The sequence below is a fragment of the Paroedura picta genome, chromosome 5 (genome assembly GCF_049243985.1).
Source record: "Paroedura picta isolate Pp20150507F chromosome 5, Ppicta_v3.0, whole genome shotgun sequence".
Taxonomy (NCBI): domain Eukaryota; kingdom Metazoa; phylum Chordata; class Lepidosauria; order Squamata; family Gekkonidae; genus Paroedura; species Paroedura picta.
The window spans coordinates 22,510,148-22,535,194 of NC_135373.1; the positions used below are offsets into that span (position 1 = coordinate 22,510,148).

General features: G+C 44.1%; 1 long non-coding RNA gene across 1 annotated transcript; it reads left to right on the forward strand.

The window, feature by feature from the left end:
• The first annotated feature begins 4,802 nt into the window (after window positions 1-4,802).
• LOC143839008 (uncharacterized) lies at window positions 4,803-9,030 on the forward strand. The gene is made up of 3 exons (XR_013231520.1): window positions 4,803-4,826; window positions 7,516-7,545; window positions 8,764-9,030. It is a non-coding gene; the product is annotated as an uncharacterized LOC143839008 (long non-coding RNA).
• The last annotated feature ends 16,017 nt before the right edge of the window (window positions 9,031-25,047 follow it).

Here is a 25,047-nt window from a genome sequence, read left to right on the forward strand (position 1 = left end):
TCCCATTTGAAAATAACTGTCCTGAACCAGCAGAATCAAAATCTGCACACAGATTTCAATTTGAAACAGGCAGTGTCCTACATGACCAGGAGCAATCATGTATAGGAACAATCTGCCTCCCAACACCAGTTATAAAAGTACACAAACTACATTCATCAAGCCAGATTCATGGGCAAAGGGACAGGGACAAAGACAGGAAGTCTTTGTCTCCAGTCTTTAGCACTGTGTCCCAGGCTTTGTTGCTGACCCCTGAGTGTTACTGATGCTACATTGTGAAACAGACCAAGGACCATAAATAGCATTTTAATATCCATGTTATTCTTCTTTGCTTTTTAGGGAGGTGGAGCCAAGGATGCATCTGTGAGTATTTATGTATCACAGTTGGTCATGTGAGATCCCAGTTCTATCAATGAAAAACTCATGCTTGGCTTGGCTCAAAAGACTCTATGGAAAGTGTTACATGTTTTGAGCTCTTTCTATTTCCAAGCTTCCTGGTTTGTTTGCCGATTCGAAATACTCTTGTTTATTGTCTATCAGTTGTTTGTTTACTTCTGTTAATATGATCTCAATTGAACTTTTTAAACCATTCATTATTTTTCCATTATAATTTCATTATTTGGGCTTTTAACATTTCCATTTCCAATTCCTTAATTTTTATAATGTAAATACTGTTTTTTCTTTATTCCTTTCCTTCCAAATACTATGCATTGTCAAGATACCTCTTATGTACACTTTGCTTGAATCCCATACAATTCAATTATGCATTGTTATCTAAGGTCTTCTCCCAAAAAATCAGTTAGTTCTTGTTCACAATCTCTAACGATACTTTGATCTAGTGTAGTTAGGTGCGAAGTGGTGTCCGACCCATTGCGACCCCATGAACAATGATCCTCCAGGCCTCCTCTACCATTCCCCGGAGTCCATTTAAGTTTGCACCTACTGCTTCAGTGACTCCATCCAGCCACTTCATTCTCTGTCGTCCCCTTCTTCTTTTGCCCTCAAAAAGAGCTCTGCGCTCCACCGCCACCAACCGGCTAATGGTCCCTGGCCCTAAAGAAGTCCGCCTGGTCTCGACCAGGGCCAGAACATTCTCTGTCCTGGCCCCCACCTGGTGGAACGAGCTCCCGGAGGAGATCAGGGCCCTGACGGAGCTTAAACAGTTCCGCAGGGCCTGCAAAAAGGAGCTCCTCCGCCAGGCATTTGGTTGAGACCAGGCACAACCAACAGCGAATGAAGGGCCCCCGCTCCCCCCCCCGCTCCTCCCCCTCCCCCCCTCTCCCCCCTTCCTCCCAGAACTCCACCAGAGCGCTCTGGACCTGTTGTGGTATTGCACCGTTCCATCGTTATATTATTTTATTATATTGTTATACTGTTACATTATTCTGTTATATGGTTACAACCACTGTTATTAATTACTGTATGTTTTAACGAAGACTGTTTCATGTATCGTTGACTAGTTTTAATGTAAACTGCCCTGAGCCTTTGGGGAGGGCGGTATATAAATCTCAATAAATAAATAAATAAATAAATAAATAAAAAATCACTCCCAGCATTAGGCTCTTCTCCAGGGAGTTCTTCCTTCTCATGAGGTGGCCAAAGTATTTGAGTTTCATCTTCAGGATCTGGCCTTCTAAGAAGCAGTCAGGGCAGATCTCTAGGACTGATTGGTTTGTTCGCAGTCCAAGGGACTTGCAATCTTTTCCAGCACCAGAGTTCAAAACCCTCAATTCTTTGACACTCAGCCTTCCTTATGGAAGTAGTAACATATTATCAAAAGACCATCTTATTTCTAAACAATTTTTTATCCACCTGAAATCTAAAGTAACCAAGTCTTGGTCCAGAATTATTGCTGGTATATATCATATTTGAAGTCCAGATATAACTACTTTTGGACCAAGATTAGTGTCTTGCCCAAAAAAAGAGAGGAAAATGTATTTGATGTATATTTTTTGTCTCTCCAGACATCTACCAACTGTACATTTTTAATCAACAACAATAATCAAGCCCTTTCTCCTGAGTCAATCCAGCTTTTTCCCCTGTCACTCAAGTTCTTAACTTTCAAGGAATCTTCCATCTTATTAAATTCTCCCATTAATAACATCTCTGTAGAAGAAAAATTTCCAACTCTCTCTTCAGTTCCTTATAAATTTTTCTTTCCCATTATTTGGTGCACATTCCTCCACTACTATTAATTTCATTTTGTCTATTTCCACCTCTGACACAATATATATGACATACTTTTCAGAAAAAAAAGTTTAGGTTAGCAACACTCTTTTACATAAACAACAGTTCCATTCTTTTTCTTGTCTCCATACAGGCCTAGTCCACATGGGTGGAATAGGACAGGGTGACATAGGGCTAATCTCTGTATCCATATGACATTGCCACCATTCCAGGCCCCTCCGGAGCCTGCTGCACTTCAGGCCCTCATTTGCCCTGAACTAAGGGAACATGGACTCCGGGGAATGGTAGAGGACAGGAAGGCCTGGAGGATCATTGTCCATGGGGTTGTGATGGGTCGGACACGACTTCGCACCTAACAACAACAACAACAAGGGAACATGGGTGAATCTGCATTCCCTTTTCCTGCTATGGGGGCAAATGGAGGCTGTCCCTTAGCAGGCCTCAGAGGAAGGGATGAGCTGGGCCTTCCAGATCCAGCTCCTCCCTGTCCTATAGAGGCTTTGTGGTGTTGTAGGGTGGTCTGGAGCTTTACATTTTTTTTTGCCGGAAGTTGGGTTGCATTCCCATGCAATCCCACCTTCCTGAAAAATCAAAATACCGCCACCACCCTCACAGTGGAACATGCTCGCTATGGATTCATGCTTGGGGGACCCATTTCAGTGGTGGACTGGGGACTCCATTGAAATGTGTCCCAAATTATAAATCCATGTACAAGCTCTCTATCAATTATGTTTTGCTTTACTGAGACCCCCACCTCAGGGAGCCACACACGCAAGCGGGCCTCCCTGCCAACAGGCTCCCCACCAAGCATGACCGCGCTGTGACGAAATTAACAATAACCAAAACCGGGAGGGTGGGAGGGTGACTGTTCCTGTGGCGTCCGGCACGAAGAGGGCCTTGGAGCGAGCGCCCAGCCTATATATAGCTGGGCGCCCCCGCCCCTCTCCGGCCGCGCGACAGCGTGGCCTGATGACACCCTTGGAGGCGCATCATCACTGGGCGCCCCCGTGGCGTCAATTGCAGCAGTGCCGAGCCGCAGCCGTTTTTTGTGTGGGTGCATGTGTATCTGTCGTGGTTTTGGTTTAAACGGACTTGATCTGCACAAAACCCCTCCAAGTTCTTGGAACTAGTTTAAATGTCTTTGACTCCCTTTAAATTCATGCTTCCTTCTCCCTATTCTTCATGAACCAAAACCACACAGTTCAGGTAACACTGCAAGCCTCCTGGTTCGGTTCAGTTTGTGATTAGGCCATGAACCAAAAAATGAAGCATATGTTTTGTGGTACATACTCATCATTAGCAGTGACCCACAAAGTGGAACATTTTTTATTTCTTGGCATGTTTTGCTTCCCTCCCCCCAAGATACATCCCTTCTCAGGGGCGATTTAAACCCCTTCAGATTGCTTGGAAGGGTTTATATATCTTGGACTCTTTAAAACCATACTTTCTGCCCCCTATTCTTCATGAACCAAAACAAAACAGTTCAGTACACCTGGGAGCCTCCTGGTAAGAGGTGTGGGAGGGAAAACATGGCAAGAAACAACAACAAACATTTATTGGGGGGGAGGTTGAGTGTATTCTAGAATATGTATCATACAAATATGATGCTATTATCTTTATAAGTATCTGCCTCAGACCCGCCAGTAACTTCCCTTTTGAAAATAACTGCCCTGAACCAGTAGAATCAAAATCTGCACACAGATTTCAATTTGAAACAGGCAGTGTTTGACCATGAGCAATCATGTATAGGAACAATCTGCCTCCCAACACCAGTTATAAAAGTACACAAACTACATTCATCAAGCCAGATTCATGGGCAAAGGGACAGGGACAAAGACTTTGACTGGCATGGGGAACTCAGTCATAATAATACGCGAGCCGGCTTTGGCATGAACAAGGCCACAGCTTTTATTGAATAACAACAACTAGGGGTTGGCCTGGCACGAGGTGTGGAGCCCTCCCCGCGCAGCCGTCCAGCTGCTGACATGGGCTCAAGGAGCGCCCTGGGTTCCCCGTTCCTCCCAGCCGGGAGGAAGGATCCCTTGCTCCTTGAAGCCCTCCCCTGGGAGGAGGTCAGTCATGGCTGTTGGGCGTCCACCTCATACAACCACCCTTACCTCCTGGCTCCGAGCCCCTCGCCTTCCCAGCCGGGTAAGGCCGCGCTCGGTATCAGCCGGTCTCTTATTGAGACCCCCACCTCAGGTCCCAGTCGCAAACTGGTCCCTGGACCAAAGCTCCACCTCGTGCCCCCCATTCCGCAGCTGTGACGAAAAGTACAACCGTAATATAGGGAGGATGGGAGGGCGTCTTCCTCGGAGCTCGCGGCGCAAGAGGACGAGGGGCCGAGCACGTGGCTTTTATAAGCGCCTTGCCCCCGCCCCTTGCGCCGTCCGACGTTCCGAGCGCGCCTGCGTTCTGCCGCTCCCGTCCCTACTCCTTCCTCCCCCGCCTGCCAATTGCGGCCGCGTCTAGCCGCAGCCGCTCTTTGTCTCCGGTCTTTAGCACTGTGTCCCAGGCTTTGTTGCTGACCCCCGAGTGTTACTGATGCTACATTGTGAAACAGACCAAGGACCCTAAATAGCATTTTAATATCCATGTTATTCTTCTTTGCTTTTTAGGGAGGTGAGAACAAGGATGCACCTGTGAGTATTTATGTATCACAGTTGGTCATGTGAGGTCTCAGTTCTATCAATGAAAAACTCGTGCTTGGCTCAAAAGACCCTATGGAAAGTGTTACATGTTTTGAGCTCTTTCTATTCCCAAGCTAATCTCCTTCCTGGTTTGTTTGCCGATTCGAAATACTCTTGTTTACTGTCTATCCATTGTTTGTTTACTTCTGTTAATATGATCTCAATTGAACTTTTTAAACCATACATTATTTTTCTATTATAATTTCATTATTTGGGCATTTTAAAATTTCCAATTCTTTAATCTTTATGTTTGTGTGTGTGTGTGTGTAAATCTTGATTTTTCTTTATGCTTTTTCTTCCAAACAAGATACCTATTATGTATGCTTTCCATGGATCCCGTATGATTCAATTATCTAAGGTCTTTTCCAAAAAATTCAATTAATATTTGTTCACAATCTCTAATGATCCGTTGATCGAGTAGTGAAATATTAAGAGACCATTTTATTTCTAAATTATTTTTTATAAACCTGTAATTTAAAGTAATAAAGTGTTGGACCCGAATTATTCCTGGAACAAATTCTATTTTTAAAGTCCTATAACTTATCACATTTAACGTCCAGATATAATCTGTTCTGGACCACGGTATAAAACTCACCATTATTTATTCAGATATCTTTTCCCAAGTTTTTCCAAGATGAAAGGTGCCTTGAGGTTCATATCCCAGATATTGCATTCTAAAACTTTAGAACTGACCCTGAAGAAGGTAGAAAGACTTTCCTATAGAATCGCTGAGGGTCGGACATGACTGAGTAAATGACATCATCATCAAGAAGGCTAGATATAGATTACCAAATATATTGCTGAACTATTGAGGAATATCCAAAAGTATTCATAGCTGGTGTTTTCAGGCTTCTGTGACTGTTTTCTTCTCTTCAACTTTACAAGCTTTCTATTGGCCCTGGATTCTGCTGGTATTCTTTGATTTTACAGGTCCAACACAGCCAGTGTCCCTTGCTTGAATAAGTTCTTCTAGGATTTGCTGGCTGTGTTGTGCTTCTCATATTGGCCTGTGGCCCTGTTGGGATACTCTGGTTTTATGTTGGCTTTGTTGGGCTTCCTGGTTCAAAGTTCATTTGTAGCTTTTGTTTATTGCTTCCTCATGTGCGTTTGGCTATTGGCTTCCTCGACTATTTCTCCCAAAAGGAACAATGAGGGCAAGAAGGGATACTGCTTGACACCTTGTTCAGGAGACCACAGAACTGGATCTCTTTGTCCAACATATCTGAAACTTAGAGGGCAATAGGGCTGCTGTAATTCTGGCGTCATTTTAGTAATAATAAAACCCCCAGCCACTCCAGTGTTTCTGAAATCATCCCGACTAGGGAATTATGGAATGTAAACAATTCCAAAATCCTCTCCCCCAAATAGAAACCTGAATCCCAAAATGGAATCGGAACTTGAATACCCAAAATACTAGTATTTAAGGTTTTCTCCAAATCCAAATTATAAATAGTGATTTTGTAAAAGGCACATCCTTAGTGCCATTCATTATGGTCTTAGAAGTTTACCAAGGTAGTCACTGATGCATTGCTTTGCAGGAGTGCAGGTGTGTAGCTTGCATAAAAAGACACCACCCAAGATATTTTGGAATAATAAGGCCACAGCTTTTATTACCTTCCTAGCAAAGGAGAGTTTGCCTGGCATGAGGAAGAATAAAGTGATGATGCAGTCAGCAGTCCATGAATACCCCAAGGTCTCATATGGCACCCTGGAGAGCCATCCTAGGTATCAGCCTAAAGGTGGGACTCCTTTCCATCTGAAAACCACCCTGGGAAGGTGGTATAATGAGGATCCAATGGGCATAAGCCTTTGTCTGTCCCTCCAAACCACCTGGCAATGCGAGCCTGCCTACCCAGCAGGGTTGGCATTCCGCTCACATAAATGCTGATCTCTTAATGAGACCCGCAAAGATGGAGGGAAACTGATACACAGACCAGTTCCCCCCAAAAGGATTCTCCACATGCCAACCCACCACTGTGACAATAAACATAAGGAAAAAAATTAGCAAGTCTAACACCAAACGCAACGCGTAGGAACAGAATAAAAGAAATAAAATACATAATTACTGTGGTATAGGTCAATATGTTAAATGAAACATGTTGTGATTGGTGTAATAGTGTAATTTCAATTTTGCTAACAATTTGAATATAGGCCCCTCTTGACCTTGAGGCCCTAGGCTGAAGCCTAGTTAGCCTATAGGAAAATCAGGCCCTGTGTACGACCATTTATGCATTGGGAAATTCACTGCCCCAGATCCCATGCAGGAACACAGATCAGGGGCAGATGAGGTGCACTGGGTCAAATGCTCCCCCATGTGGGTAGAGGAAGAGGTGGGGCAACCAGCCATGGCTAAAACACTAGCCTGCAGCCCGGCATGAAACCACCAGTCCATAAACGGTCTACAAAACAACAGCCTACATCTATGTCAGATTCTGGATTTAGTGACTGGTTCATCTAAAGACACAGGCATCGAACCATGGGTGTAGGGGGAAAAAGGGACAAGAGCTCTTTGTCTCCTGCCTTTAGCACTGTGTTCTAGACTTTGTTGCAGGCCTCTGAGAAGTATTGGTGCTAATTCGTGAAACAGACCAAGGATCCTAAATAGCATTTTTACATTCATGTTATCCTTGTTGCTTTTTAGGAGGCAGAAGGTGGTGCAGGTGGAGGCTCTGTGAGTATTTATACATTGTGGTGGGACATGTAAATATGAGCAGGGTTCAAAATCATGAAATAGGAAGGGTATACAGGGAGAGATAGAGACATTGTGTCCCATAACCAGCTCCTATTATATAGAACTGAATGGGATCATCTGGAAATGAGTGGAGGGGGGATTATTGACTGGTGGGGGGACTGTTGGAGGATCAGAGCACAACTGGTGATATTTGATAGCTTCAGGCTGCTCTCATTAACCAAAGTTGCTAGGGGGCAGTGAGAGCAACCATATTTCCCCAGATTCCTGCCTGTCTTGGCTCCTCAAAGAGAGTAGCCAGCGGATAGCAGGTCAGATGAGGCATATCTTTGTGGACATTGAAATGTCTTTCTTTCTCTTGCTGGATGAAATTGTGGTTATTGGCAAAATGAAAGTCACCTTTATATATTCAGATATCTTTTTCCCAGTATTCTCTGTATAAAGATGAAAGGTGGCTTAGGAGAGTTTGCGTGGCATGAGGAAGAATCCAGCGATGATGCAGTCAGCACACCATGAATACCCCAAGGTCTCAGATGGCGCCCTGAAGAGGCATCCTAGGTATCAGCCTAAGGGTGGGACTCCTTCCCATCTGTAGACCCACCCCGGGAAGGTGGTATAACGAGGGTCCAATGGGCATAAGCCTCTGTCTGTCTCCCCAAACCACCTGGAAATGCGAGCCTGCCCACCCAGCAGGGTTGGCATTCCGCTCACATAAATGCCGATCTCTTAATGAGACCCCTGAAGATGGAGGGAAAGTGATGCACAGACCCGTTCCCCCAAAAAGGATTCTCCTCATGCCAACCCACCACTGTGACAATAAACATAAGAAAAAAACCTAACAATAAAGTCTAACACCGAACGCAACGCGAAGGAACAGAATAAAAGAAAGCGAGAGAGGGTGGGAAGCTTTCCACTGCTGCTCGAGGGAGGAAAGAGGCTGAGCACACAGACTCAGCCCCTTTTACGGGCGTCAGACACGCCCACTCCTCCCCCACCCTACAGAGGCACAGTGTGCCTCACAGAGCCTCAGAACAAAAGGCCCTTCAGGGCGGCGCATCATAAAAACGCTTCTTTGCTTTTTAAACTGCCGGGATCACTTCTCCACGACAGCAATTGAAGCCACCGGTAAGTCGTGGCTTCTTATTGTAGTCACTGATTCATTGGGAATGTTTGTACTAATATCTATCATTTGCATTGTAGCGCTAATAAGGGACATGACTTTTGTGAAGACCCCGGACCACGATGACGATGCCTTACGTTCTTCTCTACTTCCTGCTCTGCGCTCACTCAAGCCAATCAAATGACAATAGATCATTGCAAATCACAGTGGTGTTATCCAGATTAATTCTTGATTAGATACTGATTTTGTTGCCTTAAATCAAATGGCTCAGGACAATACGATCTGTTCTGTTACAGCCTTGGGGAATGGGGAAAGCTTTGCAAAGAAATAAATAAAAGAAAACTGCAACTGCAGGAAAATGGTTTGTGTGATTTCCTGGATGGTCACAGGAGAAAATGATATTTTCATCATTGCTTGAAGAAATTCAGCTCAGTTCTAACTACTGCTGATTTTGCTGAGAAATTCTGGACTTGCCCAAATGTCCCAAAAGTATCACAGAAGATCACAAGGATTAGTCAACCTGGAGTTTAACAAACATTTAACTGCAACTACTTGCTCCATTCCTACTTCGCTGCTAAACTAGGATCCCAGGGTTTCGGAAGCACCATACTGGTTCCTACATCTGTTTTGTCACTTAGCTGTCCCACAGGCATCACAGCCTGCACATGACAATGTGCTCTAAGAATCTGACAGTTTAACGCTATCCCCTGACAGTGATTGCCATGCAGATTCAAGCTCTATACCAAGCGACTTCCATTCCCCAAGCCCAAAAGCCTGTGAGGTCACTGAGGCCGATTCCGCACCAGCGACACCACTCCAAGCCACCACCAGTTGTTTCCAGTAGACCAGCATTCTCCACCATTTCCTGGGTTCTAACACGGGCCCATTATCACTGGTGTATCCCATCTATCCTGAACTTCTGAGGCCACACTAGGCAGCTGACACTATCAAACTTAGGAGTCCTTACCGCAGGAAGTTTCTGGTTTCACCATGTTAATCAGTGTATCATGCTAGCAACTTCCAAGCTTCTACCAGCGGCAGATGTATCACATTGACTGTCCCCTCTCCCTCCCCCCCCCCGAACCTGGAATCTATCTGTATTTTTTCAAGTCACAGGAGTTGTTGCAATATCCATGCAAGGGGAGGACATGGTTATCTGTATTATAAAAATGAAATGGTAAAGCATATTAAAGACCCCAATTTCATCCACCCAAATTGGCTTCTAAATCATCTAACATTCTGACATCTTACCCATAGCAAGGAACTTGGGAGTGATCCTGGATGCTTCTCTTGCAATGGAGGCACGGGTCACAGGGGTTGCACACATGGTAATTTATCATCTTTGCCAAGCACTGCTACTAGTGCCCTACCAGCCCCCAGACTGTCTGGCCACAGTGATCCATGTGACATCACCTCTAGACTTGATTTCTGTACCTCACTCTATGCTGGCCTATTCTTGTCCTTGTCCCAGAAAACCAGGTGGCAGCAAAAGCAGCTGCTAGGCTACTCCCTGAATCATCTTTGAGGACACATATACAGCTAGTGCTGAGGTAGCAACACTGGTTGCCAGTTTTGGCCAGGATCAATTTCAGGGTCTTGGTTCTGACCATTAAGGTCCTTTGCGGCTTGGCCCCAGCCTAGCTGAATGACCCCGTATTTGCTTATACCCCCACAGGGCCCTTCTCTCTGTGGGTACCTGGCCTTGACCTTATGTTTTTGTGCCTGACCTGGAGTAATGAGTTCTAGAAGAGCTGAGGGCCCTGATGGAGCTGACAGATTTACACAGGACTGGCAAAATGAAGTTGTTCCACCAAGTCTATGGTTGAGGCCATGTCTATAAGAATGATGCTCCCCCTTGTGCTGTGCTATACAGCTCTGGGTGGTAGGAGGGACCTGGCCCTCTTGGTATCTTGGGAGTTATACTGGCTAGGGGGGGTTTACGGGATTTTATAGATATATATTTTTATTTAAACTGCCGTAAGTCTTCGTAGGAAGGTGGACTATAAATGTAATAAATAATGATATTAATAATAATAATCTACACATCTGTGATATGCAGATGATGCAGATCTTTTCTCCAGAACACCTATAGGGATGTAGAGAATGTTGAAGAATACTACAGCACACTGTGAGGAGGAACAGTTGAAAATTAGGGCTTTTCCTCATCCAATAACTATACTATAATCCTAACTGAATGTAGGAGTTAGATTCCAGCTGCTCTGCATCACGTCACCCCCATCCAATCATCTGGTCAGCAGACTGCTCACATCATCCTCCATTTTAAAGCGTGAGTTTGGGAATCACAAAGTGGATTCACCAACCTATTTAGCACTAGCTACCGGAGATCAACCAGCAGGCAACCAGCAAAGGGAAGGTATGGAGGCTCAAACTCACCTGCCTCATCTTGCCCTCGCACCCGCCTCTCTCTGCCTTTTTCCCGGGGATGGAAATTTCTTTTTAAAAATGGCTAACTTAATGGAGCGATGAAAAGGCGGATATGCATGCAGGCAAAGCCAGAAATAAAACAATTTTTTTTCAAAGTTGTAACACAAAGCGTGCCTCTCAAAAATCCCCCCCCCCTAATCGGAAACGATATTAATGGGAACGAGTGAGGATATCAGAAAGTGCCTCAAACAAGCTCCATGGTATTCCCAGGAACTTCGGGATAAGAACAAGGAAGTGAGACAACAGGAGCAAATGTAGAGGAGAACTCGTGATGATGTGTCTAGGACATCCATGGCACTCTTATGAAGGCATATGAGAATGCAGTGAAAGTGGCAAAACGAGATCTCTACACCGCAGAAATCGTGTCCGCAAGCTCTCACCCAGTGCAATTATTTAGAGTAATCAGGTCTCTTGCTGCCCTCAAGGAACGGCCTCACAGGGAAAGGAAGTTTGAGCTGTGCAGCTTTATCAAGCTATTTTGCAGATAAAGTTCTATCGCTCCGCCATGACCTACCTGCCACGATTGATACAGGTTGTGAACTGGAAGCTCTGTGGCTGTTGAGGGGGTGATTGTTTGATGGCTTCAGATGGCTCTCATTAAACAAGTGGATAAGTTGCTAGGGTCAGTGAAAGCAACCATTTGCCCCTTATATCCTATCAATCCTGGTTGCACAAGACCCACAGGTTCCAGTCTGGTGACCAAAAATGGACATGGACATTGAGGGGTGTGTGCAGAAGTGTGCTGCCTACCAGGAGTCCCGGCTGCTTGCAGCCCATGCCCCAGTGCATCCATGGGAGACGGGGCCCTGGTCTAGGCTGCATATAGATTTTGCGGGCCCATATAAGGGGCAAATTTTCTTAATTGTTGTGGATGCCTATTCCAAGTGGCTAGAAGTGTTGGCTGTCCCATCAATGACAGCGCAAACAGTTGGCAAAGAACTGCGCTGCCTGTTTGCATCACATGGCATCCCGGATGTAATAGTTTCGGACAATGCTGCACAATTTAGGGGTGCCGAGTTCGAGACATTCCTGACAAATGGACTTGTGCAGCATGTGACACCAGCGCCCTTCCATCCAGAGACCAATGGCCAAGCAGAATGCATGGTGAGGACAACTAAGGACTCACTGGCATGGCTGGTGCACGGGGACTGGGGCCAGCGGCTTGCAAGTTTCCTGCTAGTCATAGCCCGGCGGAATTATTGATGCGCCGCCGCCTGACAACATTGCTGGACAGATTGCACCCGGATTTGGGGGAACCCAAGGTGCCTGGAGGGAAGTTGGGAGATCGGGAACCAAGGGTGTTTTTTTCCCATCTGACAGGGTGTATATCCGGAATTATGCAAATGGGCCTATGTGGTTGCCAGTGGAAGTCCAGGAGGTGACGGGTCCAGTGTCTTACAGGGCAGTAACACCAGATGGGAGGGTCTATAGGCGTCATGTTGACCAAATGTGATGAAGGGTCCCCACAGATAGCCCTGTTCTTATGGAAGAGGCCAATGGACAGGAAGCTCTGGCATTTGACCAGGGAACCAATCTATCAGGAGCAGATTTAGCACCAAGGGTTCCAGATCCAGCACCAAGTGTTGGCAGCGAGGAGGCCAAGCCAAATTGTGATGCCTCAGGAGAGCAGGACATTCCCCCTGAGCCCCCAGACAATGAGGTCCCTCCACCAAGATGGTCACAAAGGGTGCGTTCAAGACCTCAGTATTTGAAGGACTATGATGAATGGGGGGGGGGAGGTGTAATCTATTGAGTTTATTGGGCCAACTGCCCCTTTAAGGCTTTGCAGACGGTTCCCTTGTATTGAGACTATTTAAGTTGCACGTACGTTTATTAGTTGCTGGTTGTTAGGTGTCCCTGTGCATTAATAAAGGGTTTTGTAGAACGTGTGTCTCTCTCACAATCAGATACAAGAACTGTTAGACATAGAACTGCAAGAACTTAGCAGTAAAGCTAGAAACGTTTGCTCGCCATTGAGCTTGGGAAACTCACCAAGCTCTCAGCCCCTAGTTGCGTACTTCTACCATCTAATCATCCCACAACAGCGTAGAGCGTTCATTTTTTTTATTCAAAGTTTTTATTTTATTTTCCAAGATTAAAGATAGTACAATGCAAGTAATCTACATTATTGATACAGAAAGAATAAGACTATGCTCTTCATTTAATACACTTAATACCCCATTTCAATCCCCTTTTAACTTATTTTCTTAGGTAAATCAGATAAGGGCCCCATTGTTCTTGAAAAGCCTCTTCTCTTCATTTAAGAATATAAGACCCCACATAGCTACAATATTATGGACTTTTACCCAAAGCTTATAAACTTTTTCACGTTTCTACCACATTTAGAAGGAGAAGCCTACTTTGTTACCATCGTTTCAGCATTTGTTTGCATAGTTTTTAACAATTTTAACAGTCATTTTTGGTGTCCCAAAACACCAATGAAACAATTTATTCTTAACACAATCTTAGAGCCATCCACATTTCCACTAGGAAAAAAAAAGCCTACTTAGTTGTACGGAAAAAAAAAATATATAGGTTGTTAAGGTTGTTAAGTTATATAAGTGCAAGTTATTAATATAAAAATGGTAAAATAGAGTCTTCATTAGTTATACCTCCTCAATTAGATGTCTCCTTTTAGTTGTGCTTTAAGTTTAGGCTGGGAGTCACTGCGGAGATTCCCATAGACTTGCGTTCTGTCCAAATCAGAGTATGCATCGGTGAATCTTGAGGCGGTCGTACCTCCTAGACTCATATTTTTTAACAATTTTAACAGTCATTTTTAATGTCCCCTAGCACCTATAAAACAATTTGTACTTAACACGATCTTAGAGCCATCCACATTTCCGTCACATTTAAGAAAAGAGGCCTACTTAGTTGTGCAGGGGAAAAAAAATATATAAGTTGTTAGATAAGTATAAGTTATATAAGTATAAGCTGTTAATACAAAAATAGTAATATAAAGTCTTCGTTAGTTACATTTACACCTCCTCAATTAGGTGCCTCCTTTTAGTTATGCTTTAAGTTTAAACTGGGAGTCACTACAGAGATATGTTATATAATTCAAATTCAGCTAACATAGGAAATCTAAGACCCCACACTTACATGATAGTATGGATTTACAATGAGCAATAAAGTATAGTCTTCATCTGTTATTCTTAAACCCCTTCCATTAGGTGTCTCCTTTTAATTAAGCTTTAATTTTGGGCTGGGAAACATTGCGAAGTTAGATTTAATAATACAGATTCTGCTTACTTAGAAGATCTTAGACCCCAGATTAACTTCTTAACTAGTTATATTGCCTATGTGGCTACAGAAAAAAGAAAAAGGAGGAAAATAATTTCAACTACTGTTTCTCCTTTCCGTTCCCCAGACTTCTTAAGGGGATCTCATATCGAGGCTTGTTGCATCTTGTTGTTCCCGTTGACTAATGTTCTGTCCAGTTGGCCTTTGGCTTAGAAAGTGCAGTTGTAGTCTTTCCCTCGGAGTATACATCGGTGAGTCTTGAAGCAGTTGTACCTCCTGGGCTCCAATATCAGTACAGTTTTTTCCCCGAAGAAGCTCCTTTAAATCGATTACTTTCACAGCGGATCCATATATCTTTTGATTGGTTCTTGTGTACTGTTGCTTTGGAGTGGCTGTATGTCTTTTTAGGAAGGGTGTCCTTATCTAGGCTGCAAAGCTCCGACATCCCCTTTTCCATCTCCATAGTTTCAAATTTCTCTTCTGCTCGTAGTTTTCCACCATAGAACATTCATTTTAACTAGAACTAATACTCTACCTTCTGCTGTTCTATATGGGAGATTTCAACAGATCAGCTAGGTTGTGCCCATGTGGACAATGCTGTATAGAATCAATGACACACGTTTTCTTCCATTGTCCATTTTATTCTTCGATCCGAGCCAAATTTCTTAACTCGCTGCTGTGTAAAAGAGAACTGCATTCGGATGAACGAAAGTTTCTTTTGACATCCCAGAACCCTGATATAATCGAACCAGTCGCAAAGTTTTTACATCTTGCCATGAGAAATCGTGAATGTATTATGTCTAAAGCATGATCTTTGCCTTTGTTCTCACTAGCAGTGGATCCTTTTGCACTTTCCCTTCTTATATTGTACTTTTATATGCTATTAAAGGCTTGTTGTTGTTGTTGTTGTGTCTCTCTCACTATTTAATAGTGTTCTTGTTTCACCTTCAGAACTTGTTGAGTCTTAATGTCTTGTCCGTTAAGGGGTCAAAGGGCAAAGGGGCACCCTTGTTGGGCTGTGTTGAGGATGTTCATTGCCTTAATCCAGCTTGTTCTGCATAGCAACACTGAAGTTCCTTGGCAGTCTCCCTTCGAAATACTCACTGCCAGAGTCAGTCCGAGATCTGAGTGTGAGTTCTGATGATATCTTTCTGTGCCCTTAGTATATTTTTAAATGTCTTTTTGGTGAGGGGAGAACTTTCCCCTCAGTTATTTTGTGTAGTGACAAATGCCCTTGTTTATTTCCTGTGATCTCACCAACAAGGTCCCTGCCACCTTTGACATTCGGAAATGGCAAAATCCAATGGTTTGGGGCCAAACAACGCAAGTATAGATCAGAAACTGTAACAGTACAGACTGAAGCAGAGTTAGACCCTCCTAAATCTGCACACATTGATAGGATTAGAAGAGTGTAACTTTACTTTGGATTGCACTGGAAGCCTCCAGAATTGGGGTGAACATGGGATTAGGGATGTGCAATTTGGATTTGGAAATGTCTGAATCGGCCGAATCGTTATCTATTCGGCCATTTGGGACACTGACACGGTATGAATTGTGCTTTCTGTCATTTAAAAATTGCCAAATCTCTTTGATTCAGCAATTCAGCTGCTGAATCAAATTGGTTTGGCTGAAGCAGAGGCAGCTGTTAGGTTCCCTAGCCTCCTGCTTCCTCTCCTGCTCCCCCCCCATATTTTTCCCACCGAAAAGGGCAGAGGGGGAAGGGGTATAAGTTACACCCCTCAAACTTCTAGGGGAGCTCAGGGATGGTCTGCCCTGAGCCCCTTGCAAGTTTTAAGAAGATTGCACCAGGGGGTCCTATCCTAGGGGCTCCCAAAGAGGGTTCCACCATTCCCCATAGACTTCAATGGGGAATCAAGTTCAGACTAGAGAATCCGAATCTCCATTATATCCTATGGAGTGGCTAGGGGTACCCTCTTTGGGAGCCCCTAGGATTGGACCCCTTGAGCCAATTTTCTTGAAACTTTCAGAGGTCTCAGGGAAGATCCTCCCTGAGCTCCCCTAGATGTTTGAGGGGTGTAACATAGCTAAATGTCCTTGCAGACAAGGACAAACCCCAGTTCATTTTTGACAAATCCTGGTTTCTTTACCTTGCTGCCTCATCTCTCTGCTTGCTCAGCTGCAGCATCCAGGAGCAAGTCAGAATTAAGACAAGGGGTCTGATTGAAAATACTGTATATACTGCATATAAGCCGAGGGTCCTAATTTTACCATAAAATCCGGGCAAACTTATTGACTTGCGTATAAGCCAAAGACTTTTTCAGTGTGAAAAAAGTGATGAAAAATTAGGCTTATACGCAAGTATATAGGGTACTCTTATGGAAAAATCACAAAGTCATCATATGTACATCATATGCGGTCTCTTTTTTGGCATGATAGGTCTGAGTTTCCTTTCATGTTCCCTGCATCTCCATCCCTTCCCAGCAGAGTTCCAAGGGCTCCTTCTGATTCCACGCAGCTGCAGAGTGGCTGCCTACTGGGAACCCCGTCACAACTCATTTTTTTTTAAGTGGTAATGTTGACTTGGGGAAGGCACTGGCAAACCACCCCGTATTGAGCCTGCCATGAAAACGCTAGAGGGCGTCACCCCAAGGGTCAGACATGACCCAGTGCTTGCACAGGGGATACCTTTACCTTTACCTTTAATGTTGACTAGTTTGGGCCCTCAGCCCATAATTAATGCTCAGCAGTTTTCAGTGGCAGTCTAAGTAAATTAGATCCTTCCATGTCCTTTGAAGTCAATTGAAGGATGTAAATCAGTTTAAGATTGTACTGCCTACCCTGTTCTGAACCCACATAATCCAGCAGATTTAGACTGGATGAAGGTTGCATAGTGTTCTATGTAAATGTTCCAAAATATTTTATGTAAACCACCCAGAGCCATAGGGAAGGGTGGTATAAATATCTAAATAAATCAATAAATACTTTTTCACACAGTTAGAGTTTAACGAGATCTGAACCTGCAGGAAAAATGGACAACTGAGATCAACATGCAATTCAAGAAGGACAAGGATAAATAAGAATAATTAATTGATGGTTTTTATGTTTTTATTATCTGTAACTGTTGCAATGTTCACCGTCCTGAGCCAACAAGGGATGATATATAAATGGAATAAAGAAATAATTGAAATGAAGGGTTCTACAATTGGGACATAAATATAGACGCATGCATAGTGGAATGGGAGATACACCTCTGGGTAGCAGGGTGTGTGAACAAGATCTTGGGGTACTTGTGGACTGTAAGCTAAATCTGGGCAGACAGTGTGATGCAGCAGTAAAGATGGTGAATGCAGTTTTGGGCTGTATCAACAGAAGCATCATGTCAAATCGAATGATGTCATAGTCTTACTGTATACTGCAATGGACAGACCACACCTGGGTGTAAACTGCATGGAGCTTTTATTCCAACCCCAGATCAATTCAGTCCCTGCCCTCTACACAGAATGCAATTTCCGTTTGGATTTGGGGCAATTTAAAATTTCCTTCTGCAGCAAGAAAGATTGATCCGGAGTGACCCTACCTTTATGGTGCGATATCTTAGAGTGCTTTTAACCCTCAATATTTAAAGGCTCTCCTCCTGAATCTGGGCTCTCCTCCATGGTAGAGGACCCATGATTGGCCACAGGTGGTCATGTGACAAACTTGCCTTAAAGGAGAAGCCCCTAATTTCTCTCAACTTCTGTCGGTCCTGGATTTTTTTAAACCGCCGTAAGTCAATGCACACAAAACTCTCTTATTCGTGTGTATTGTAGCTGAAGGTCCACATTTGCTATTCCTTCCTTCCTTCATTCCTTCATTCCTTTGCTCCTTTGCCCCTTCCTTCCTTCCTTCATTCATAGAGTATATTCCACCCTTCTCTTACAAAGGAGGAGAAGGGCTGTCTCACAACAGTTTAAAAAATATTTCATTATCAGAAGTGTCATATACCCAGAAAAAATTCACACAAAAAAAATCTGGCAAACCAATTGCTGCTGAAAACAAAAGGAGTAACTAAAAACCTGCTGTCTCAGTTCCATCTTGAAGCCCCTGTAAAACCTTGATATGTCCCTCAAGACATGAGTTTCTTCTAATAAAGCATTCTACCATAATGGGGCAACAATGGTAAAGGCAGAGCCCTGGTGGAAGCAATATGGTTTCCTAAGGAACAGGTAGTGTTAAAAAGATTGTGTGTTGATGAGTGCAAGCAACACTGGAGGAAGGATTTATATTGGGAAAGGGTGCTCTGAAACAGGAGAAGAGATATGGGGGCACGTGGCGTCAATAAAATTCGCCACGGGGGAAGGGATGGCCTCTTCTCTTGCAGCGGCCGAGCAACTGATGGTTCTTGTTTCAGAATTGTTGTTGTTAGGTGCAAAGTCGTGTCCAACCTATCGTGACCCCATGAACAATGATCCTCCAGGCCTTCCTGCCTTCTACCATTTCTCGGAGACCATTTAAATTTGTACCAACTGCTTCAGTGACTCCATCCAGCCACCTAATTCTCTGTCGTCCCCTTCTTCTTTTGCCCTCAATTGCTCCTAGCATTAGGCTCTTCTCTAGTGAGTCCTTCCTTCTCATGAGGTGGACATGCTACAGTTTCTCTACCACTTTCTTTAGTTGTGGTGCCCAAAACTGAATACAATACTCCAAGTGTGGTCTTACCAGACCGCAATAAAGCCGTAAAGAACGGCCGCGAGTCAGTGGCGGCCGTGGTTGCCACGGCGGGGAGGCGGGGCAAAAGGACGCAAAGGCGTCTGCCCAGCAAGGGTCGGGACGCGCCGGCAGGCGTGTCCTGATGACGGGGCAAGGGGCGGGCCTCAGGCGCAGTACTTAAGCGCCACGAGGCTGGGGACTCACCCCTTTGCCTCGGGAAGAGCTGGAGGACAGTTACCCACCCTCCCACCCGGACGTTCAATTTTCGTCACAACTGCGGAAGAGGGGCACGAGGCGGAGTAGTTTGGCCAGGGACCAGTTTGGGGTTGGGGGCCTCAATAAAAGACCGGCTACAATGAGTGCGGCCTTGCCCGGCAGGGAAGGTCAGGGGCTCGGGGCTCGGGGCCAGGAGGCAGGGATGGTTGTATGCGGTGGACGCCCGACAACCATTAACCGGACTCCTCCCTGGGGAGGGCATTCAAGGGGCAAGGGAGCCTTCCTCCCGGCTGGGAGGGAGGAGGACCCAGGGCGCCCCTTGAGCCCATGTCAGCAGCCGGACGGCTGCATGGGGATCACTCCTCACCTCGTGCCAAGCCAACCCCTGCGTTTTGGGGAAGTTAATAAAGTTGTGGCCTTTTTGATGCCAAATAAAGGTGCTGCGTCTTTATTGGCCGCTTACTACACTGCTTTCTATCTATCCCAGTTCAGTGTCATCTGCAAAGTACTCCCTCTATTCCTTCATCCAAAACATTTATGAATATGTTGAACAACAGAAGGCCCAGGACAGATCCCTGAGGCACTCCTCACTTCTCTACAAGAAGATGAAGAACCATTTACAAACTCCTTTGGGTAGAATCAATTCAGCTAACAGTAATAGGATTAATAGAATAAAAATTATCGAGTTGGAAGAGGCCTCCTGGGTCACCTAATCCAACCTCCTGCATTATGCAGGACACTCATGATTTAATTGTTTATATGTTTTTAATTCTATTACTTATTAAGTGTACTGGATGGCTTTCATATGCACATATTCATGATTGGGAGAGCTGTGTTATTACCATTTTCTTAAATCTGTTTTCTATCTTGTATCTACACTTTCTCAGCTTTTGTATCCACTGAAAACTCCAGAAATATTCTTCAAGCTTCAAAAAAACCCCAAAAGTGATGTAATTGTGCAGAATATAGTTGGGAAGCATAGCTCTGTACAATTCCACCTAGGGAACCTCCCCTTCCCACCCCCTCCAGACTCATTGTTGGCCATTTTCAGATGGGGAGGGTGGGTCGATATGATAAATGTGTAACAGGTTTAATATATATATATATATATATTTAAAAACAACAGGATTAGATATTGAATAAACAATATAACAGAATTTTGAATATAAGATTCTGAAAATTTTATATTTTACTTTAGGATGCTTTGGGCTGATCCTGCGTTGAGCAGGGGGTTGATCTAGATGGCCTGTATGGCCCCTTCCAACTCTATGATTCCGTGAGTCTGATTCTGTGATTCTGAAAAAGCTGAAACTGCATGTATAATGCAAGAGTTTGTTGGAGGGTGAAAGAACTTCATATGGAAGCCCACTTCATTAAGACCAAACTTGTTTTTGTTCCACAGTATGCATAAGGCAGTTTGAACACTCAAACAGTGAGTGGCAGGGTATAAAACTTTGAAATAAACCAATATTCCCCGTACATCATTTTTGTTTTTCTTCCGCCTTTCTTTTCCAATTCTTTTTTCACTCTGAAGAGAATCAAACAAATACAAGGGATATCTTTGAGCAAACATCAGAAAAACTGACATCACATGAGTATCTCAGAAAAACCACAGCTTTCTCCATGTGGACCTTTGTCCAAATCATCACCTTTTCTTCAGAATAATGGATCTGATTAACAGCTAGCAACAGATGGGCTCATAGTCTGGATGTGGCTGGTTGAATGATGATTACATTGGCTTAGGGGTCACTTCAGGAGCATGCTTACCTACTGAGGTCAACTCCAGCACACAATAGCCTTGAAGCTGGAGAGGAATGATATGTTAGGGAACATAATATTACCTTCCAGGAATGTGCCCCTCCATAATGGTGGTGGACTCTAAATGGGATTGTCCCCACACATCTTTGTTCACACTCATAGCGCACCACCACTAACCTTAAAGCACTGTTGCAATGATGGCTTTATAAACTGAGGAGGTCTGCAAGCTGAGATGATATAACAAAATGACCAATCAATACAAACATGATAATGAAACATAAAAGAAAGGGTGGGCTGGGTGACAGGCTACCTGACCATCCAAGAGGAGAGAAAAGAGGGGGCAGGCAGTACCACAGTCACCTTTAAAGGGCCCCATCCAGCTATGACCCTAAGACCCTATGTGTCTCCAGTGAGTGGCATGCAGGACCTTATGGGGACTTTAGGCCTCCAGCCATGGCCTTGGATTGGTGTGCCTTCCTCACAGCATGGACTCTGCCACCACCTGAATGTCCACAAAGACTGATCTGCAGGCAACACAAAAACTGAAATGCTGCAGGCCTCATAACTGGAGTTCCCCCAAATTTGGTTTGATGTATGTCTCTTTTTTAGCTGCCTGCATATGTCACACCCTTCCTGCTTTACAGCTCCATGTACTGCACAAATTAGTTGACCTAACTTCAATTCAGCTGCATTCATCTTCCCAATTAAGTCACAGTTCTACTAAACTGCATGTTCTCAACCATCTTTTGAAATATCTAACTACTCGGGTACAAATCCGGGTGTTTACGTGAAATGGAAAGAGACAGAATACAAGCAAATTAAATGCACCTTATAATTATTTGTTATGTATTTATCATATTTAATAATTATCCCATATGCAGATAACCTCCGAGGCTTATTGTATAGTATGTTGAGGTTGGGTATAAATATTAATTTAAATCTGAAATATCGGGCTTAAATCTATCCCTGGGGTCTAAAGCTATTGTTAAATAAACCTGCCCAACTCCACCAAGCCCCAGTCTTATATTTTTATGTGCAGCTTATCAAAAACTTCAAGATTGTATCTCTAATTAACCCCCAAAAATTAAAGAATGAGGTCCAGCAAGATGTGTAGTTAGATTGGGAGCAGAACACCTATTCATGATTTGAAAGAATATCTGTGATTGATTGATTGATTAATTTACATATCGTCCTCCTCAAAGGCTCAGGTAAGAAAGATAAGAGTGAATGTACTCCTTTTACAAGGAAATCCACTAAAAGAAATTTAGTTTAATTTTCTCCCCCTTCTATCAAATTGATGTCACTATTGTTGTTGCCTCTTGTGGCGCAGAGTGGTAAGGCAGCAGACATGCAGTCTGAAGCTCTGCCCATGAGGCTGGGAGTTCAATCCCAGCAGTTGACTCAGCCTTCCATCCTTCCAAGGTTGGTAAAATGAGTACCCAGCTTGCTGGGGGGTAAACGGTAAGGCACTGGCAAACCACCCTGTATTGAGTCTGCCATGAAAATGCTAGAGGGCGTTACCCCCAAGGTCAGACATGACTCAGTGCTTGTTAGTATTTGATTCTCTTCAGAAGACACGGTTCCTTATTGGAGTGGGGTTTTAAAAAACAGCTATTTTTCAAATCAAGCATAAAAACTCTCTTGAAAATGTGTTTGAGTTTCCACCCCCTCCCCTCCAAGTTTCAATTCAGCTTCCTTCGTGATATTCCTCAAATGTTCTTTGAAGGGGAACTGTAATTTTTCCCCATCCTTGGCTCTGGCATTTGTCTGTTTGCACATAGTTATGGCATATAATGACATTGACTCTTTGGCATCAAGGTGACTTCTGGCTTTTGCAATCAATATTTATCCTTCACAGGATTTAATCTTTCCTGATTGGCAATCATAAGGGTACCCTTGATCAAGGAGGCATTGTATTTGATCATCCAGCCTTGCTATGCCAGGAGTGAGATACCGTATAAATACAGCTGATGCGGGTCTTCCTTTCTCACCCCAGTGACTTCATCTTTGAGAGGACCCCAAAGAAGCCAAGATGAAATTTCAACTTCTTGCCGTTGTGCTTCTTGTCTTTCTCCTTTGTCCACAGGACAGTGAACAGGTAAGACCCCCTTTTACTTTGAACAGTACAATATGATATGTTTTATTAAGGTTTATTAAGAATGTTAATTTAGAGACAGGACAGAAAATTTTGAGTCACACAAAAACTCTTCTTCCTATAGAAATTATATCCCTTCACAAAACTCCCAGGGTTTATTTTTTGTTGTGCTTTTTAATATATTCTCTCACCATAAAACGAGAAAAGGGCACTACTGTACTAAGGGAATGATTTCCAACTAGTAGCAAATATTAAATGTGCACCTATTTCTTATTGTCTCTCTCAAAAAATAAATGTAAGGGAGGAAACAATCAGATGGTGCCAACTAAGAATTACATTAATATCTGGAAGTACAAATAATTGACTACTTACTTTCTTAATTTAGGCACCCGATTCCATAATCGTAAGTATTAAAATTATCTATCAATTATTCCAAGTCTTCAGTGTTCTTAAAGAATTGCATGAGTATTTTCTACTCCCAAACTGGATAGAGTGCTATTTCATGATGCAGATAAATGGATCAACCAGCAGGTAAGTTTCTGACCCCCCCCGTTTTCTCCACTGAGCTAAGATGTAGATAAAATAGAATATGAGTAGAATAAAAATATGAAACAGGGTAAGATACCCATACAGTTCCTCCACAAAGGCTTGTTATGCACGGCCGCCGAAACGGCGATTTCGGGTCACATCGAAAATGCAGAGGGGGAAGACGCGATGCATACCGGTTATGCATGGGGCGGGGCGCAACGGTGGCAAAACCCAGAGTAACCGATTATGCACGCGGCGATCCCGGTGCCGCCTCTGTTTGCGCCCCGATCACCCGAAAGCTGCGCTTTCTTCCGCGTTTCGCTAACACGGCTTTTTTGCGGCATGCCCCGAAGCTGCAGACGGTTTCAGCCGGCACCGTGCGTTATCGGTGATTTTATTCGCTGCCATTCCACCCCGAATGTGCGTTATTCCCCCGTGCATAATGGGTCAAAGTCAACTCTACTTCATTGGTCCCAGTCAAGGCAACCAAAACTGGCCAAACTACTCCGCCTCGTGCCCCTCTTCCGCAGTTGTGACGAAAATTGAACGTCCGGGTGGGAGGGTGGGTAACTGTACTCCGGCTCTTCCCGAGGCAAAGGGGTGAGTCCCCAGCCTCGTGGCACTTAAGTACTGCGCCTGAGGCCCGCCCCTTGCCCCATCATCGGGACATGCCTGCTGGCGCGTCCCGACCCTTGCCGAGCAGACGCCTTTGCGTCCTTTTGCCCCGCCTCCCCGCTTTGCAGTTACTTTAAGAAGGTATTTTTATTAGGGATGTGTAGTTCGGATTTGGAAACACCTTCACCCGCTCCCCTCCAGCCCCCAGAAAGATGGGGGAACAATTTCCCATGCAAGACAATGGCTCCATTGACTTACATTGCATCCGAATCAATTTGGATGGTTCTGAATTGATCCGAATCGATTCGGATCGATCCAAATCGGCCCGATTCAGTCCGAATTGGGTTCATCTGAACCCGAATCGAACCAAATTGGGACCCCCTTACACAACCCTAATTCTTATCTCTTCTAGCTATTCTCTGGAATTCTCTTTCTCCCTTTCCTTTCTCTCTTTCTCCCTTACCTTTCACGTCTCGTCTCTCCTTAGCTATTTGTATAGCTTCCTCAGACAGCCATTTTGCTTTCTTGCATTTCTTTTTCTTTGGAATGGTTTTACTCGCTACCTCTTGTACAATGGTTCGAACATCCATCCATAGTTCTTCAGGCACTCTGTCTATCAGATCTAATTCCTTGAATCTATTTGGCACCTCTACTGTATATTTGTCAGGAATCTGATTTATTTCATACCTGAGTGGCCCAGTGCTTTTCCCTACTTTCTTCAGTTTAAGCCTATATTTTGCAGCAAGAAGCTGATGATCTGAACCACAATCAGCTCCTGGTCTTGTTTTTACTGACTGTATAGAATTTCTGTGAG